Here is a 16,814-nt window from a genome sequence, read left to right on the forward strand (position 1 = left end):
CAAGATATTGACTAAGTGACTTAAATTTAACATGTTCAAAGCAGAGCTCTTAATCTGTCTCTCCACCTCCAATCTGGTCTTTCTTCACATTCTCTATCTCAGCATGGCACCCAAATTATAGGTGCCATTCTTCATTTCTGCCTTTCCCTCGTCTTCAAAATGAATCCCCAAACTATAGACTTTCCTCCATCATCCTGTACCAATCCCATCACACTGAGCCCCTCATCTCCCACACAAACTCTTGCTGGGGAAGCTTTCTTGCTGCTCTGCAATTCAATCTCCACACAGCCACCAAGGTTTATTTAAAATGTAAATTAGAAATGGGGTTACTGGGTCAAATGGCAATTCCATATTTAAATTTTTAGAGGAAACTCCATACTGTTTTCCATAATGGCTGCACCAATCTGCATTCCCACCTTCCCTTTTCTTTGCATCCTTGCCAGCATTGCCATTTATTGATTTGTTGATGGTAGCTATTCTGACAACTGTGAGGTGATAACTCATTGTTGTTTTATGCATCTCTATGTTCATAGCAGCACAATTTACAATAGCAAAGGTCTGGAAACAGCCCAAGTGCCCATCAATAGATGAGTGGATAAAAAAGCTGTGGTACATTTACACCATGGAATACTATGCAGCAGTAACAAAGAAGCATCTCTTACCCTTTGAGATGGGATGGAGGGACCTGGAGAGTATTATGCTAAGCAAAATAAGCCAGTCAGAGAAAGACAACTATCACATAATTTCACTCATATGTGGAATCTAAGTTACAAAATAAACTGTTGAACAAAATACATCCAGAGACATAGAAGCATGGAGCAGACTGTTGAATCTCAGAGGAAAGGCAGAGGTGCATGGGTGGGTGGGAAGAGATCAACCCAAGAACTTGTCTGAATATTTGAATAACCCAGATACAGATAATAGGATAGTGAAGGCCTGGGGAGGGGATGGGGGCAGGCTAAAAGGGACCAATGGGGGGGGGGGGAAGAGACATATGTAATCCTTTCAACAATAAATATTTTTTTCAAAATGTAAATCAGATCTTGTCTCTCCCTTGCTTAACCAACCCTCCTGCTCTGTTACTGCCATTTCTCATTGTATTGAAGATGAAATCTATATTACAAACACCCCCTGCCCACTTCTCTGAATTTATTATGAACCCCATGCTGCCTCTCTTCCCACACTTCAGCCACACTGGCGCCTTGATCATCTACGAACACATTCTGCTTTGGGGTCTTTGCCTCTCTATTCCCTCTACTTAGAATGCTCTTGTCCCAGGTCTTCCCATGGCTGGCTTCTCATCCATCAGGCCTCCCTTCCCTTATTATTCCACAGAGATACCTTCCCTATCTCCTTGCCATTGCCAATCAAATAGTTTTTTTTTTGTATCCTTCACTTTTCATTTTTAGAAACAGTTTTTTTGTTTTTACTTATTTACTAGCACCCCACCCTCCCTTCTAGAATATAAGCCCATCTTGTTCCCAATTATTTCATAAAACAAAATACATGCTCAGTAAATATTCACTGAATGGATAACAAACAATTTTGTCTCAAAAGGTATTTAAAAACATTGACACATTGCTTTTTAATGTCTCTAAAAACAAATATCCAAGGAAGGAGAATCTGGTACTGTGACACCGTGAACTCTGCCCCTTGCTCTTCTTGATGGCCTTCATTCTCTAGGAGCCTCCTGCTCAGTGCCCCATGGCCCCTTCGTTTGGTTTACTGTATGTCCCATGATGAAAGAAAGAAATTTGCCTTTAAATAGTACAAATTAGCCCTTTCAGTTAAATTAGGGTGAAATTACAGAGCACAGTCTATTTAATAACATTTCACTCTAAGGGACAATAAATACCAAATCTAATCACATGTCTAGAGTAGTTTGTTGGTGATCCAAGTCATGCTTACTCTTTAAATGAACTCATAAAACATCAGCACCTCTAACCTAAGTTGGCACCCACTTGTGACTTCAATTCCTTCAAAATTTTCCCTCTAAAAACCAACAAAGCCTCACTTGTTTTATTTTATGTCCCAGAAATCTTGCTTAATTGCCTTGTTTTGATGTCTGGTCATTAATGTGTGCTATGAAGCAACTATTGTCTTCTGCTCCCTTTACGAAAATTGTAGATTTTTGAGATATATAGTACAAGTAGAGGAAAAAGCCTTACATGTCATTTGTTATTTCCAGAACATGCTATATTGTGTACTTGAACTTTATTTTCCTCGATGGTGACAAAGGGGTCATGACATCTCTCCTCCACATGTAAAGGATCAAATGAAATAATATATGGGAATGCATTTTGTGTAAAAACCAAATGGAAATGGCTTATTGATGTTATGTTTTACCTATAGTTGGGAATTTAAAAAACTGATGTTATGGTATGGTTGAGGACTCACTGGGCCAGGAAACCATGTGCATGGTATTGGTCTTGAAATCTCACTGAGACATAGTGTCTTGACCTTGAAAACAAGGAACTTGGATGAAATCCTCTTGTAGGTCTTCCCCACTCTAATATGTGAAGCTCTGTTACTGTAATAAGGCTTCAGATATTAAAATGCAGTAACACTGTCTCTCTTATCTCAAGTCTATCTACATTGTATTTCAAGGAGAGAAACCCCATTTTGTAAAAGCCCACAGAATTGAAATGCTGAAAAATTTTATATTTACTATTGGATATTTATTTAGAATCCACAATATGCCAGACACAGTAATAATGGTTCAGACTTTTGTAATCCTGTATAGCTTAAAAAGCATTTCTACTTTATATTACCTCATGTGGTCCTCTCAAATGCCTCTGGTGGAAGACAGGATGAAGATTACCACACCCATTTTATGGGGGGAGAAGTGGAAGGGGAAAGAAATTAAGTGACCTGCTTAGTTTTCTCAAACTGTGTAAGATAGATGCAAGTTTGTTCACAGACTCCTGGACTTGTGCTCTTTCAAGATGGCAATCTTCTACGACAGCATTAAAGGCTTGTGGTATTGACCACTGGATCTAGTTTTACCTGAAAAAATCACCTGGTGTTCAACTCACTAAAGACCTCCTGACCAGAAGATCCAATCCCCTGGCCACAGCCCACCAGAGGGCACATGGCCCATGGACAGCCAGTGACCAACCAGATTCTCATTCTCATAGTCTCTCTTTCTCTCTCAAAGTTAAACAGAGGACACAGAAACAATAGTCAGCATAGACGAGGGTTTGGAACTGAAAGATCTTTATAACAATGATACCATGGCAAGTCAAAGCTATATGTAAGTTTAAGTCACACGTGAGCAGGAATGATGGCTACTATTTATTGAGTACTTATCATGGCAGGTACAATGTGAAGTGTTTTACGTGTGTTATTTTGCTTGATTTTTGCAACACCCACCAAGATTTGGAGATATGTATATATAGAGATAGATAGATAGATAGATAGATAGATAGATAGATAGATAGATATCCAAACCTGTAGGGAATTTTTATGAGTTTGAGTCACACTGATGACAATTGCTGGAAAGGAAAATGCTTTGGACAGTAGAAGTTTTGCACCTTATTTTATACATTAGAATCAAAGGAGGAGGCATAGGAAGGGTTACATGACATTCACTGGTGATAGATTAAGGAGGTGGAAGAAAGCAAAGCAGGGAAATCTCTGAGATTAAATAGAGTAAAATGAAGAGTCATATACTTCTTTTCCATCGGTGGGTATAGGATAGTTAACAATTAACATTTATAGCACATAGACATGGTATTTGGGCAACAAGATTTCCTGAGGGGTCTGGAAAAAGGGGAATTACTCTGACACTCCAAAGGCATCTTTCATAGATGCAAAAAGATAATAGATAGACTCAGTTAAGATAAAGATTGACCTTTGTCCAGGGAGATACTGCCTGAGAATGTGACTACCCACCATGACTCATTTTAGTTAGGAAGTTTTAATTTGAGGCCATCTTATGTGGTTACTTTAGATCTCTGAGTGTGTAAGGCTGCCATGCAGATCTCCCCTGAGCTTTTCAGGTTTAGTATGTGGCCCATTTTTTATCCACAAAAAGATAAATAGATTTAGATCTATTTCTATCTACCTATATCTGTATATATAAATCTATTTATCTAAAAATGTATCATAGTAGTTTTTAATTGGGGGCATTTTTGTCCCCCAGGGATATTTGAAATATCTATCCAGAAACATTTTTGGTTATCACAACTTTCCTGGGGGAGGAATGTGCTACTAGCAATTAGTGGGTAGAGGATAGGGATGCTGCTAAAGATCCTATAATGTATAGGACGGTTGCCACAATAAGGAATTACCTAGCCCCAAATGTCAATAGTGCAAGATTGAGAATCCCTGATCCATCCACGTGTAGAAATCTGCTCCAGTCTAACTCTAATTTGAGCAAAATAAACTAAGCTCTTGAAAATGCAATCAGTTCACTCTGTCTTTCTCTCTCTTTCAAAATCCTGAAAGCCAAAATGGCTCCAAAGCAGGATGGATTTAGTTTGGTTTTGTTTTTATGCTGCTTAGTTTAAGCCAAGAGCAGCTTGGCATTTGTCTTATTGATTGACATAAACATTCTTCCTAGGGACACTGAATCAGTGGAGCTGGTTTTAGAAAAGGATGGGCTTCTAGGTGTAATAATCAGAGTAGCTAACTTGTAGAGAGTACTATTTCCATGCACTCCTTTATTATTATTCCCATTTGACAGTGGAGGAAACTGAAAATAATTTACTCAACTGACACATTTAGTAAATAACAGAGCTACACCTGAAATGTTGGTCAGTCACAAACTGAGTCTAGATCCCTAACCATCATGCAATATTGGTTTTTAAAATACTGTACTAGCTTTTTTATATATTTTTCCTATGGTGTTGGTCTGAAAAGCTTAATCATTTTTTTTCTTTTTCTTTTTTCTTTTTCTCTTTCTTTCTTCCTTCTTCTTCTTCTTTTATTTTTTTTACTTAAGAAAGCATGGGTGGTTGAAGGGGGAGGCACAGCTGTGCTACGCCAAGCAGAACTTCTTGCAAGTAAACTGAAAATGATTTTGCAACTGGAGGAAAAAGAGATTATAAACAGATAAAAGTGTCTGGATCACTCTAGTGCACTGATTTATGACCAGTAGTATAGTCCCTTTGAGAAAGAAAATTACAGGATGATTCATATTTGGCATAAAATACGCCGCCTCTAGCTAAGGAAACTGGCAGGTTCTCACCTTCTCATATAAATATTTAAGAGCACCACACCATCATTTCTTAGATTTTCAGAAGACTGCACGTGTGCACCTCTTGTCCAGAATGCTGACTTTCTAACTATGCTTTACCTAATCATCTTAACTTAAAAAGAGGTCCTTTTTTAGGCTATTTGATGGTTTCAGAGCTGCTTCTGGGAACCATTTCTCTCCAATGGATTGAAACTGGCTCTGCTACTCGTTACTGGTTTGCTCTGTGCAGCAACTGGTATTGAGAGCCTCTCCCAGTTCACAGGAGGTGTGTGAGCTTCCTCTTCACATGTGTGGAAAACAAGGCTCAGGCTCACCTTTTGCACAAAATGAAGTCGAGCTCTCCTAGTTCAAGTAGTTCCCATTCAGAACCACAACCCCAGACCTGGGTGTCCCTAAAGGAAGAGATGAAGTCTAGATATGGGTAACATCAGCCAGAAGGGAGAGACTCCTCGATGAAAAATGCCATTAATTAGTCTCCTGGAGACCACTGAAATCAGTCACATGATGACTTTGAAAGAGAAAGAATGACCCCAGGAACTGAGTCCCTGGATCTTAGATGGTCCTTGCAAATGACTTTGACTGGGTCCCTGAGCATAAATGGAACTGTGATGAGGTTGAAAAAAAGCTGCAAGTGTGTGTATGGGAGGATAGGGAGGAGCTGGTGAAATCTGGAGAAAAGAACAAAACAAGGTACTGAAAATAAATACTTTAAATTGTATATCATTCCTTACTAAACTTTTAGCAGGAATGAGATTCATCATCTTCTCTTTCTCTTAAAACAACAGCAACAACAACAAATCCATTCCCTCCCAAGCTGAGTGAGAGGGGTGGGACAGTCTTCTACTCCAAGGGAAACCAGTGCAATTTATTGCTATTTCATGAAAGTAGCTTGATCCACCAGAGACAACCAAAGAGAGGCTTTTGTTTAAAATTAATGGCTGAGGTCCACCTCTTAAAAGCCTGTCATTTACATGAACAAAGGAGCAATTGCTTCCTGACAGCAGTGGTGGGAAAATGGAAACACTGGCCTTGATGGTTCACCCACAAATCTCCACTCATCTACTTACTCCATTTTATCCCTTGACCTGTCTTTCTAATCATTTCACCTCCTTTCTGCAAAGAATTACTGCTGTCTCTAGCACACGCAGTGACCTTCCTGCCTGGTGATTTTAAGTACCCCTTTGACAAGAGGAGGTCACTTACTATTGCTCATTTATACTTTCAGCAGTAAATCATATGGGGTCTTCCACTGAGTGTGGACTAATAGGTGAATGGAGAGTAGGGCACAGGGTTGGGTTGGTCAATGATAGGATGAGGGAAGCCTGTGGCTCTCAGTTCACCATCTGAAGGACAAGTCCAGTACTCTGGGGTTTGGAGAAAAGCATAATCATCGGGTTATATCAAAGAATGACTGTGCTCTGAAAATATTGAGGACTATATTGGCTGTAGGGTATACCATCACTGCAGAGTATCCCTTTGTTTTATCATGTTTGAGGAGAGAAGGGACTTCTTTGTTTTCCCAGTTGTCCTAATTTTTAAAGCAACAAGAAAAAAGGGAGTTATCCACAGCTTCTGTCAGACTGCTGACTTTCTTGGAGCCCCCTTCACCCAGGAGATGTCTGTGTCTTCCCCCAGATCTAGGAAATCACAACACAAATTGAGGTAGTCCTGGTCTGAAATATCTAAAAAGAGATCCTTTTTTTTTCTGGCCCTTCTCCCTGGGTTTTGTTTCACTTTAATTCTTCCCTAAAAAGTTTATGATGAGGCTTAAGAAGCAACACCATGCAGGGGCTAGGAGTGTGGACATTGCTGTCAGATTGAAGGGATTTGTGTCATGTTTCTAACACTTGCAAGTTGTAGGACCTTGAGAAAAATTAAGCTCCAGTTTCCTTATCTATAAAATGGTGATAAGAATTTTAACATAGTAGCATTGTTCTGAGGGTTAGATTAGCCTATGAACTCAGTACAGTGCCTGGTACATAATAAATCTTTAATAAATATTAGCTTTATGAGAATTACTATTGCTTCCAACTATTTACTATTAGCAGCGTGTGCTCTATGTGATTCAAGTGGACATCCTATATTACAAAATGTATAACCATGGCCTTTCACGAGGAAAATACTTAATAAATATTCTGAAGATGGAAGGAAGGGTGGGAGAGAAAGGACACAAAACACTCAATAAACATTGATAAAATGGCAAGGCAGGGACCTGCATATAAAAGAATTTGTCAATCCCCCTTATTCCCTGCTACTCTGAGGCCCTAACCTTTAGCATTCCTGGAGGCATAATCAGCAGCCTATGGTGGGAGAGAGCATGGAAAACACAGAGGATAGATGGGAGCTAAGAGGCTGGTGCATGCAGAGTCAGGGTGGACGGTGAGGCTGGGGAAACAGGCAGGATAAGGCCATGAAGGATGTTTAGGACCTGAGTAAAAGAAGGTGATAGATCATTTGGTAAATTACTGCAGCAGACTAGGCAAGCAATGTACTAGCTGGGGCTAGGGTTGGGGTGGAGGGAATGGAAAGGAATAATTAGAGTCATATCAAGAGGATATTTTATGAGTTAGTGGGGAAGGGGATAAAAAAGAGGGTGGTATCAACAACAAATCCTAGTTTTGACTAGTGTGATTGGATTGTTAGTAGGGCCATACACTGAATTCATTTTGAGATACTATTGAGATATATATAAAGAAATGTTAATTAGAATATTACATATATATTGAGGCTGGATTTGGAAGTTATTAGATGATAAAAAGAGGTTTTGCAAAGATGGGGAGAAGTATAGCAGTAGCAGAAGTAGATGAGAAGGTAAGAAAATTTTAAGGTCAGAGATTCCTAAGCATGGACAAATATTCATGAAAATGTGACAAAACATTTGAAGATTTGGAGAAAGAAGATATAATTGTATAAGAAATTATTTCAATTTGTCTGCTTTTGAAGAATTTGTAACATGAATGTTTCAAAAAAAACCCCTCAAAATAACATATTTTTAAAAAAAAACAAAAAACACACCAATCACTTTTTCAAATATTTGAACTCATTACCAGAAGATAGTAATGCAGTCAGATGTCTGGGGTTAGTTGATCTGTCAGGATGACCAAAAGCAACAAAAACCCTCAAAGGGACCATATCCAGCCTAGCACCTGATTTTGTAAATGAAATTTTACTGGAATACAGACATATCCAGTCACTTATATATTGTCAATGGCTGCTTTCCCACTACGATGGCAGAGCTGATCTGAGAGTCGATGGCCCACAAAACCCAAAATACTCACTATCTGCCCTTTCCTAGAAAAGTATGACCATTCCTGATGGAGGACTGTGTCATCTCACCAAACAGAAGGTCTCAAGGGAGGGCAAGGAAAGTGGTGTCCAAGGATCAACAATGTTTCTTCCCATCTCTGGAATCTGCTATTCTCAGTGTGAGTGTTGTCCTGAGGCTGGATCTGGTCGCAATTGCAAGATGGCTGGGGCAGCATGCTTTTTATAAAGTAAGAGAGACAGGAAAACCTCATCACCAACCATGGAACCTAATTGGTCCCATATAGCCTGATTGGACCCACTTACTTGGACTCAACTAGATTGATCAGGGTAACAGAGGAAGTGGCAAACACATACGGGTACACATGTGGGTAAAGTAATTGGATGGTGTGGGGAGGTGAGAGGTTGAGGGAATCTCTTGTCCCTGAGAATAAAGTCACCTTCCTCTGAAGAACAAAGCTATGCAACGTGGGTGGCACACCAAAGGAAAGTTGAGATTCTCTTAGGAACAAAAAGGGAGGAAATTGATGCTAGTTAGAAAACCAGCCAACAATAGCTACTATCAATGGTTCCTGCATTTGAGCAGCAAATTTGTTCTGAGCTGCCTAGTAGCCAAGACATCATCATTATCATCACTGTTGTCATCATCATAATAAATGATAATTACAATTTTTATTATATGACAAAAGAAAGAATCTGATTCTATCAGTCTACATAATTTCCTCAGCAAAAGCAATCCTTATTCCAGAAGTTCCAATAGAATGTTTTAGAGACCTAGTTGAAAGGGGGTGACAGAGAGAAAATCCACTGAACCACCCTTTCAAGGCCTGCAGTGAGCAAGGAAAAAAGCAAGATGGAATAAGACCCGACGGGGAGAGAGAAAGAGGAAAAGCAGGAGTCAGGGGAAGAAATTTGCAGACCTAAAAAAGTTAAAGCTGCTTGACATGGAAGGAGAAACCAAGAAAACAAAGTACTGGAGATGTGACAGAAGCAGAAACTGTTAGCCTTGGAAGAGGAAAGAGGGAAGAATAATGTTACAGAGGAGATGAATGATCACCTACAAACCACACAGTGAGCTGCTAATAGAAGGAGAGGTAAGGAGATGACATTTGGAATCAGAAGCTGGGAGGGAACACTGCTATCAGCCTAGTTTCCTTTGCATGGATGACACCCTTTCCAAGCTCTTATTCATCCCTTCATTGAGAAGATTCTTTTAGAAGCTTTTCTAGAATTTCTTTGGAAAAGTATAAAAATCAACCCCTCAAGCTTGGACTTCAATATTTTTATACATTTAGAAATACTGATTTATAAATATTCACTTCATTTCACAGGATGGCATTTCTCCATGGGCATGCATGCCTGCTGGAACAGATTCCAGGGCCTTGCAGACTCTGTCCTCTCATGCTTTCTTGTTGGCTGGAAATAACTTCATAATTTTTCTTTGAAAAAGTCATTTCCTTTCTTCTTTTTTCATTTTAATTCATAAGAAAAAGACAACCAAATCGCCACCCAATAGAGTCCTGTAGATACCTTTGTGAGAAAAAGAGAGATGTAGAGAAACTTACCACATGTGGCCCGTGAATGATGCTCAGTGAACTGGAATTTACTCAGTGCATAGTCTGAACGAAGGATTTCCCTCTTAGGTTCCCAACACTGTCACTCCTTAGAGTATATCTTACCTAATGATAGACAAACATGTAAATTGACTGTCTCTCCGCTATGCTCACCAGCCAATCAGGAAAGTATGCAAATTAACCCAAACAAAGATGGCGGTTAATTTGCATACATAGGCGCGAAGCAGTGGAGTGGAGACTGAAGGCTCCGGCTGGAGCAGTGAAGGTCTGGGTCCCAGGTGCCAGAGGAAAACTGATGCCGGCAGCCAGGGGAAGGGAAGGCTTATTACATGAATCTCTTCGTGCAACGGGCCTCTAGTTTTTATATATGTGTGTGGTACTAATTGAGTACTTCCTGTAAATCTTGCATTTTACATACTTTATGTAATTTTATCATCATGATAACCCTGCAAATATAGCTTTTTAACCCTTTTTTGTAGATGAGGAATGAGGTTCTCAGAAATGAATTTCCCACACTCATAGAATTTGAATTTAGGTCTATTTAGATTACAAGGACTGCCCTCTTTCCACTCTCCTCTCTGCCACTTTCTTAAGTAAGATGTGTATTCCTGCCAAGTTTGTTGTATATCAACACTTACAGTTAACACCACCATGGGGAGCTTGTTATTTTAAGGATTTCCAGTGGAGTTCTTTTTTGTAAAAGCACTTTTGTCTTTTACATACATCTAGATTTTTACATATAGATTTTACAAATGTGCAACCCATCTATTTGTAGCTGTTCTGTTCTGATTATTTTTGTAGCTGAATGCTTATTTCTTAAAGTTTTCTCTTTTTACCAGTAAAACAAAAATATTAGGAGTCTGCCCAATATCATCCTTAATTAGCTGCAATAGTCACTGTAGAAACTGCTTACTGCTCACCTTCTACACAGAACTAACTGGAAAAACAGAAATATATTATTCTATCTCCTTTTCAGAGGGATCCATAAATCACACAGAAATATATTACCAAGCTTCTTATTGAGCAGTTTTGCAAATTATAAATAATAATATTGCCTAACAATAAGACTTTGGTAACAAAGGTTTACATACACAAACATCTTTGCAAAATGCAAAAAATATGTTACTTAAGACTTTATTATGAGAAAAGAGTGATAGATTCATTACTGGCTAATCTTTTAGCCAGTCCTCTATATAAAGCATTGCAGCTGAAGACATAGAATATTAAAATCTACCATAAATACATTATTACTACATAAAAAAGTCTCTTTAACAGCTGTATGCCATTTAGTTATTATGCTAGCCTTATCAGTGTGACATTAATAAAATTGATGCCATAATACAGCTCTAAATTGGTTGTTACTGGTAATGAGGGAGTAATTTGGAAGTAAACAGTCTCTGGCAAAATGGAAGATGGCTATTTATTTCAGAGTTGACTAATTAATAATTGTTCATTAACTAATGCGAAACGCCTTATGTGTTGTGTTTGCCTCTTTGCCAAAATATATTGGTGCTTTATTTTGGGGCCAAAGCTAATCGTTAATTACTGCTCTGGGACCCTGGAATTTGAGTGGGACACAAAAGTTTGCTAGCAGCTTGTTTTCCTAAAGGCTTTGTAGAAGAAAATACAAACCTCCAGACCCTTGAGTCTCACTGCCAAGCTCTTGTGCTTTATGCACAATGTTTGGGGCCCTGAGGCTAAGGTTTGGAAAGCGGCAGGAAAACTGCACAAGAAAACTATTCATAGCTGAAGCTTTGGGGAACGTTTTTCATGGGCTGAGTCTTAAATAAACTGAAGTCATTTTAATTGAATGCACTACCAGCCTGTTTCGATGACTAATTTCACCAGGGTGTGTTTAATACCCCATTCGGCTGGTTTTGTTATTTTTGAATATTTTGACTACTGAGACCTCACTGCACCTTAGGTGTTGGAACAGTTCCAAACAAGAAAGTGTCATTTTCAAGTGGTTCAGGAAAATCAATGAATTTCCTTAGCTTTTTTATTGTTTGTGACCAGAACTGGAGGAGCCTGGCTTCTATAGAAGGTCACACAAACTCACTTGATTTATTGCTTGACATTTGACAAAAGTTTAGACATTAGTGTGGTTGGTGCTGTATGATAGCATGCTTCAAAATTTTATTCTAAGGTGCAGTGTATATGCTAATTCTTAATTTCTTTGCATTAGAAAGCATTTTTGGTTGGATGCATTTTTAAGTCTAAAAATACAGCTTCTGCAATGTCTAGAGCTCTACATGTATTCAATGTCATTCTTATATGTGACATTTAGAACAATTAACACTAAGCACTTTGTGGCTATTTCAGTAACTTCCTTCTGTGCTTTTACAAACTGACTAGAAGGAAACATAATGAGCATTTGTTTAATTCTTTGATCCAGGTAATCAAACAGTGGGTTGTCTATTCTAAGAATGAATATTTTATCCACTATTTGGCCTATTTCAGTGTTGAATCAGGAAGTTCTTAACCATGTTTTATTCAACTCCTTCTTGCTGAATCAAAAGCTTTGCCTTCCATGTATTGAGAGCAGTTGGGAAACAGCCTATGTATAATAATCTTTCAGATTCTTTAGGATTGTTATTGCATTTTTCTTCATCTTTCTTCTCACCGGGCTATTTAGTCCAATTCTTTGAATCTTTCCTTATAAGACTACACATAGCTGTCATACCTCACGTACATAACAATTCTCAGTTCTAGCGCTCAAAATATTTTAAACGGCCATGAGACATTTGAAAGGTTCTCAAGGAATTCCAACCAAAGGTATTCTATTGTGATGACTTTTTAAATGCATACCATCCATTAGGTGCTAAGATCTACCAGCATCTATCCTTTATACCAGGCAAAGCTGTCAGGTGCTTATATTGTATGCTAGACAGCTCTTTTCTTCGTGGTAGTTAAATATTGCAGAGGATTTCACATTCTCAAGTGATGAAATCATTTCAGCCTAAATTTACTATATTGTCATCATTAATGTTGGTTGCTCTTCCTAAAGCAGCTTTCTTTCAAAATTGATTTATCAAAAAGAGCCCATTGGTTGAGGGAACTGACAAAATTCATGCCAGGAAGACCTGAAATAGGAAGAGGTCAGATGGCAATGGCAGGACCTAGGATACTCCCCACTTGGGTTTAGTGTCTTTTTCAGACAAACACTAAGGCCGCTATTACATCAATATTGCTTATCTCAATCATGTTCCACATAGTACCTGGCCTAGCCATTCTACTCTTTATTTTACTTTTTAAGAACAACACAGCAATTGCAATACCATCATAAACTCCTATATTTTTTTTTGCCATGACACAAACATTATATGCATATTTTAAATTAATGAGAAAATGTAGATAAACTACAAGCAGAAAAAAAATCATAACATTTTAATCATCCAGGTAAAACTTCTGATAATAACGCATTGTTTTCATACCTTTTTATTGTGAGCTTTTGTATAATATTAAGATCATATGGCCAAAACCGGTTTGGCTCAGTGGATAGAGCATCAGCCTGCGGACTGAAAGGTCCCGGGTTCGATTCCGGTCAAGGGCATGTACCTGGGTTACGGGCACTTCCCCAGTGGGGGATGTGCAGGAGGCAGCTGATCGATGTTTCTCTCTCATCGATGTTTCTAACTCTCTATCTCTCTCCCTTCCTCTCTGTAAAAAATCAATAAAATATATTTAAAAAAAAAGATATGATAGTCTCATAAGAAGTTTTTTTAATGAAGTAGGATATTATGAATGTATTTTGATATAAACAAATATAATTTTCTATCTTTTTTAGTGGCTGAATGACATTTGATGTATGAAAATAATTTACTTACCTTTTTCCTATTGTTAGTTTGTTTTCCATACTTCCTATAATAAACAATAGTTAGATGAACATTCTTGTAGCTAAACTTTTGTACATTTAAATTGTTTACTTAAAGCATTAGAAACAAATGAGAAAAAATATCAAAATACTATTTACATTTTTAAGGCTTTGGCTAAGTATTGGAGCATTACCCTACAGAAGGGTTTCATCCATTCATTTTAGCTATGCCAATGGGTGCATAGTAGTATCTCATTGTGGTTTAAATTTGCAGTTGCTGGTAGCTAGTGATATTTGCATTTTTCATGTGTCTATTGACCAATCTTCTTTTATGAAATATCAGTTTAAATGGAGCCCGCTTTGTAATTGGGTTATTATTGAGTTGCTAGAGTCTTTTACATGAAGTGGATGCAAATCCTTGTCATATATAATTTTCTTCTAGTCCGTGGTTTGCCTTTTTATTTTCTTAATTGTGTATTTCAAAGAGCAGAAAGTTTTAATTTTGATGGAGCCCAAAGTATCAATTTTGTAAATTATACTTCAAGATTTTTGTGTTTTACTTAAGGTCTTTGTCTAACACAACGTTATAAAGATTATCCATGTTTTGTTTGAAGTTTTCTGATACTAGCAAATACATTTAGGTGTGTGATCCATTTTGAAATAGTTTAGTGAAAAGTGTGAGGTAAGAATTGAGGTTTATTTTGTTTGTTTATTTCAGCATCCTTTACTGAAATGATATGCTTTCTCTCATTGGCTCCTTTGTAAAAAAATCAATCAATCAATCAATTAACCGTATATATGTGGTTCTATTTCTGGACTCTGTATTCATAGATAATGTAATAGATCTATATGCCTATTCTTATGCTAATGCCACATTTTCTTGATTACTATAGTTTTTTGGTATTACTTAAAATCAGGCAATACATGTTCTTCTTTTTCAAAATTGTTTTGGGCATCCTACATTCTTTGTATCCTAATGTAAATGTTAGAATTAGTTTGTAAGTTTTCTATAGGGAAACATGTAAAAATTACATGAGATGGCCTTGAATATGTAGATAAATTTAGAGATAATTGATATTTTAATAATATTGAGTCTTCCAATCAACAAAGATAGTTTATCTCTTTAATTTTTCTCACTTTTGTGGTTTTCAGCATTCAGTTCTTATACATATTTTATTAAATTATTTTATTTTTATGCTATTGCAAATAGTACTGTTTTAAATTTTTCTTCTTTCAATTGTTCATTGCTGGTATATAGAAATACAATTAAATTGTGTATAATGACCTTGCATTTTGTGTGCATATTATATTTAGTAGTAATTTTTGTAGATTCCTTAGGATTAGCTACGTACACAATTATTCCATCCTATAGAAAAAAGAGCTAATATGCAAATGGTTGTCAAGCCCTTGCACCCTCGGGCCCTCACACTCTTGCACCGGGGCCAAGGCACCTGAGGCCATGCCTCCCGCCCCAGTGCCGGGCCAAGGTACCTGAGGCTGCACTGGGGGACCTGAGGCTGTGCCCCACACCCCGTGGGGCTTGATGGGGGACCTGAGGCTGTGCCCCACACCCAGCGGGGCTTGAGGGGGACCTGAGGCTGTGCCTTCTGCCCTGCAGGGCTTGACGAGGGTGGGGCTGGCCGGGTCTGGGTTTCCGCACAATTTCAAGGTGTGAGTGGGTGGGCAGGGACTTGACTCTGGGTATGGAGGCGCACCCCAGACTCTGACAGGAGGAAGATTTTCATAAACATTTTACTAATTTTCTTTCATCTCTGACACTTCTATTATAGAGAAAAGGCAAATAGAAATCCTATATAATAGAGAGGTAATATGAAAATTAACCCTCACACCATCACAAGATGGCTGAGCCCACAGCAGAAGCAGGGGTTTCCATAATGAGCTATAACCAGGGGTCAGCAGGGACCTAAGGCTACATGGCACTGGGCTGGGGTAGGGGACCTGATGCTGCGCCTCCCACCCAGTGGGGCTTGATAGGGAACCTCAGGCCACACCCCTTGCCTGGAGGAGCTTGATGGGGGACCTCAAAGCATGCCCCCCACCCTGGTTCAGGCCTGGAGACCTCAGGCTGCCCCCTGTCCCAGTGCCAGGCCAGGGGACTTCAGGCTGTGCTCCTTGCCCTGGCCAGGGCTGGAGGACCTCAGGCCATACCCCCTGCCCAGTGGGGCTTGACGGGGAACCTCAGGCCGTGCCTCCACTTCAGGCCGGGGGACCTGAGACCACATTCCCTGCTATGGCACTGGGTGGGACCTGGGGGTATGCCAGGGGACCTGAGGCTGTGCCCCCTGCCCGGCAGGGCTTGACAGGGCACCTCAAAGTGTGCCCCCCACCCCGGCTCAGGTCGGGAGACCTCAGGCCATGCCTCCTGCCTCAGCACTGGGCCGGGGGACCTGAGGTCACACCTCTGCCCCGGGCTGGGCGACCTGAGGCCATGCCCCCTGCCATGGCACCAGGCTGGGGGACCTGAGGGTGCGCCCCTGCCTGGTGAGGTTTGATGAGGGCCCTGAGGTTGTGCGCCCCACCCAGCGTCAGGACAGGGGACCTGAGGCTGTGTTCCCCACCTGGCGGAGCTTGACAGGGTGGGGCTGGTTGGGTTTGAGTCTTGCGTGATTTCGAGGAGCAAGTGGGTGGGCAAGGACTTGACTCTGGGTCCCACAGCATGCCCCAGACTCTGACAGGAGGAAGATTTTCATATACATTTTACTAATTTTCTTTCATCTCTGACACTTCTATTATAGAGAAAGGGCAAATAGCAATATTAAAATATTTCCTCTAATTAATTCCCTTTCAATGTGCACAGGTTTCATGCACTGGGCTACTAGTCTACAAATAAAATGTTTTACCTCTTTCCAATCTGTATTACTCTTATTTCTTGTTTCTTAACTTTTTGAGCAAGACTCCATTCCCTACCTCTCAGCACAATGTTGAATAGAAATGGGAAAAG

At 39.4% G+C, this 16,814-nt stretch overlaps 1 long non-coding RNA gene across 3 annotated transcripts in view; it reads right to left on the reverse strand.

Moving 5' to 3' along the window:
- The window catches only part of LOC118656303, a 40,054-nt gene extending 26,150 nt beyond the window's left edge, over positions 1-13,904 (reverse strand). For all 3 annotated transcript variants that reach the window (XR_004967571.1, XR_004967577.1, XR_004967583.1), the window contains exons 1-2: positions 13,866-13,904; positions 10,030-10,143 (exon numbers count right to left, since the gene is read on the reverse strand). This is a non-coding gene — a long non-coding RNA (uncharacterized LOC118656303). The remainder of the gene's footprint in view (positions 1-10,029; positions 10,144-13,865) is intronic.
- Between the last annotated feature and the right edge of the window lie 2,910 nt (positions 13,905-16,814).

This window comes from Myotis myotis, unplaced genomic scaffold (assembly GCF_014108235.1).
Source record: "Myotis myotis isolate mMyoMyo1 unplaced genomic scaffold, mMyoMyo1.p scaffold_m19_p_1, whole genome shotgun sequence".
Lineage (NCBI taxonomy): Eukaryota > Metazoa > Chordata > Mammalia > Chiroptera > Vespertilionidae > Myotis > Myotis myotis.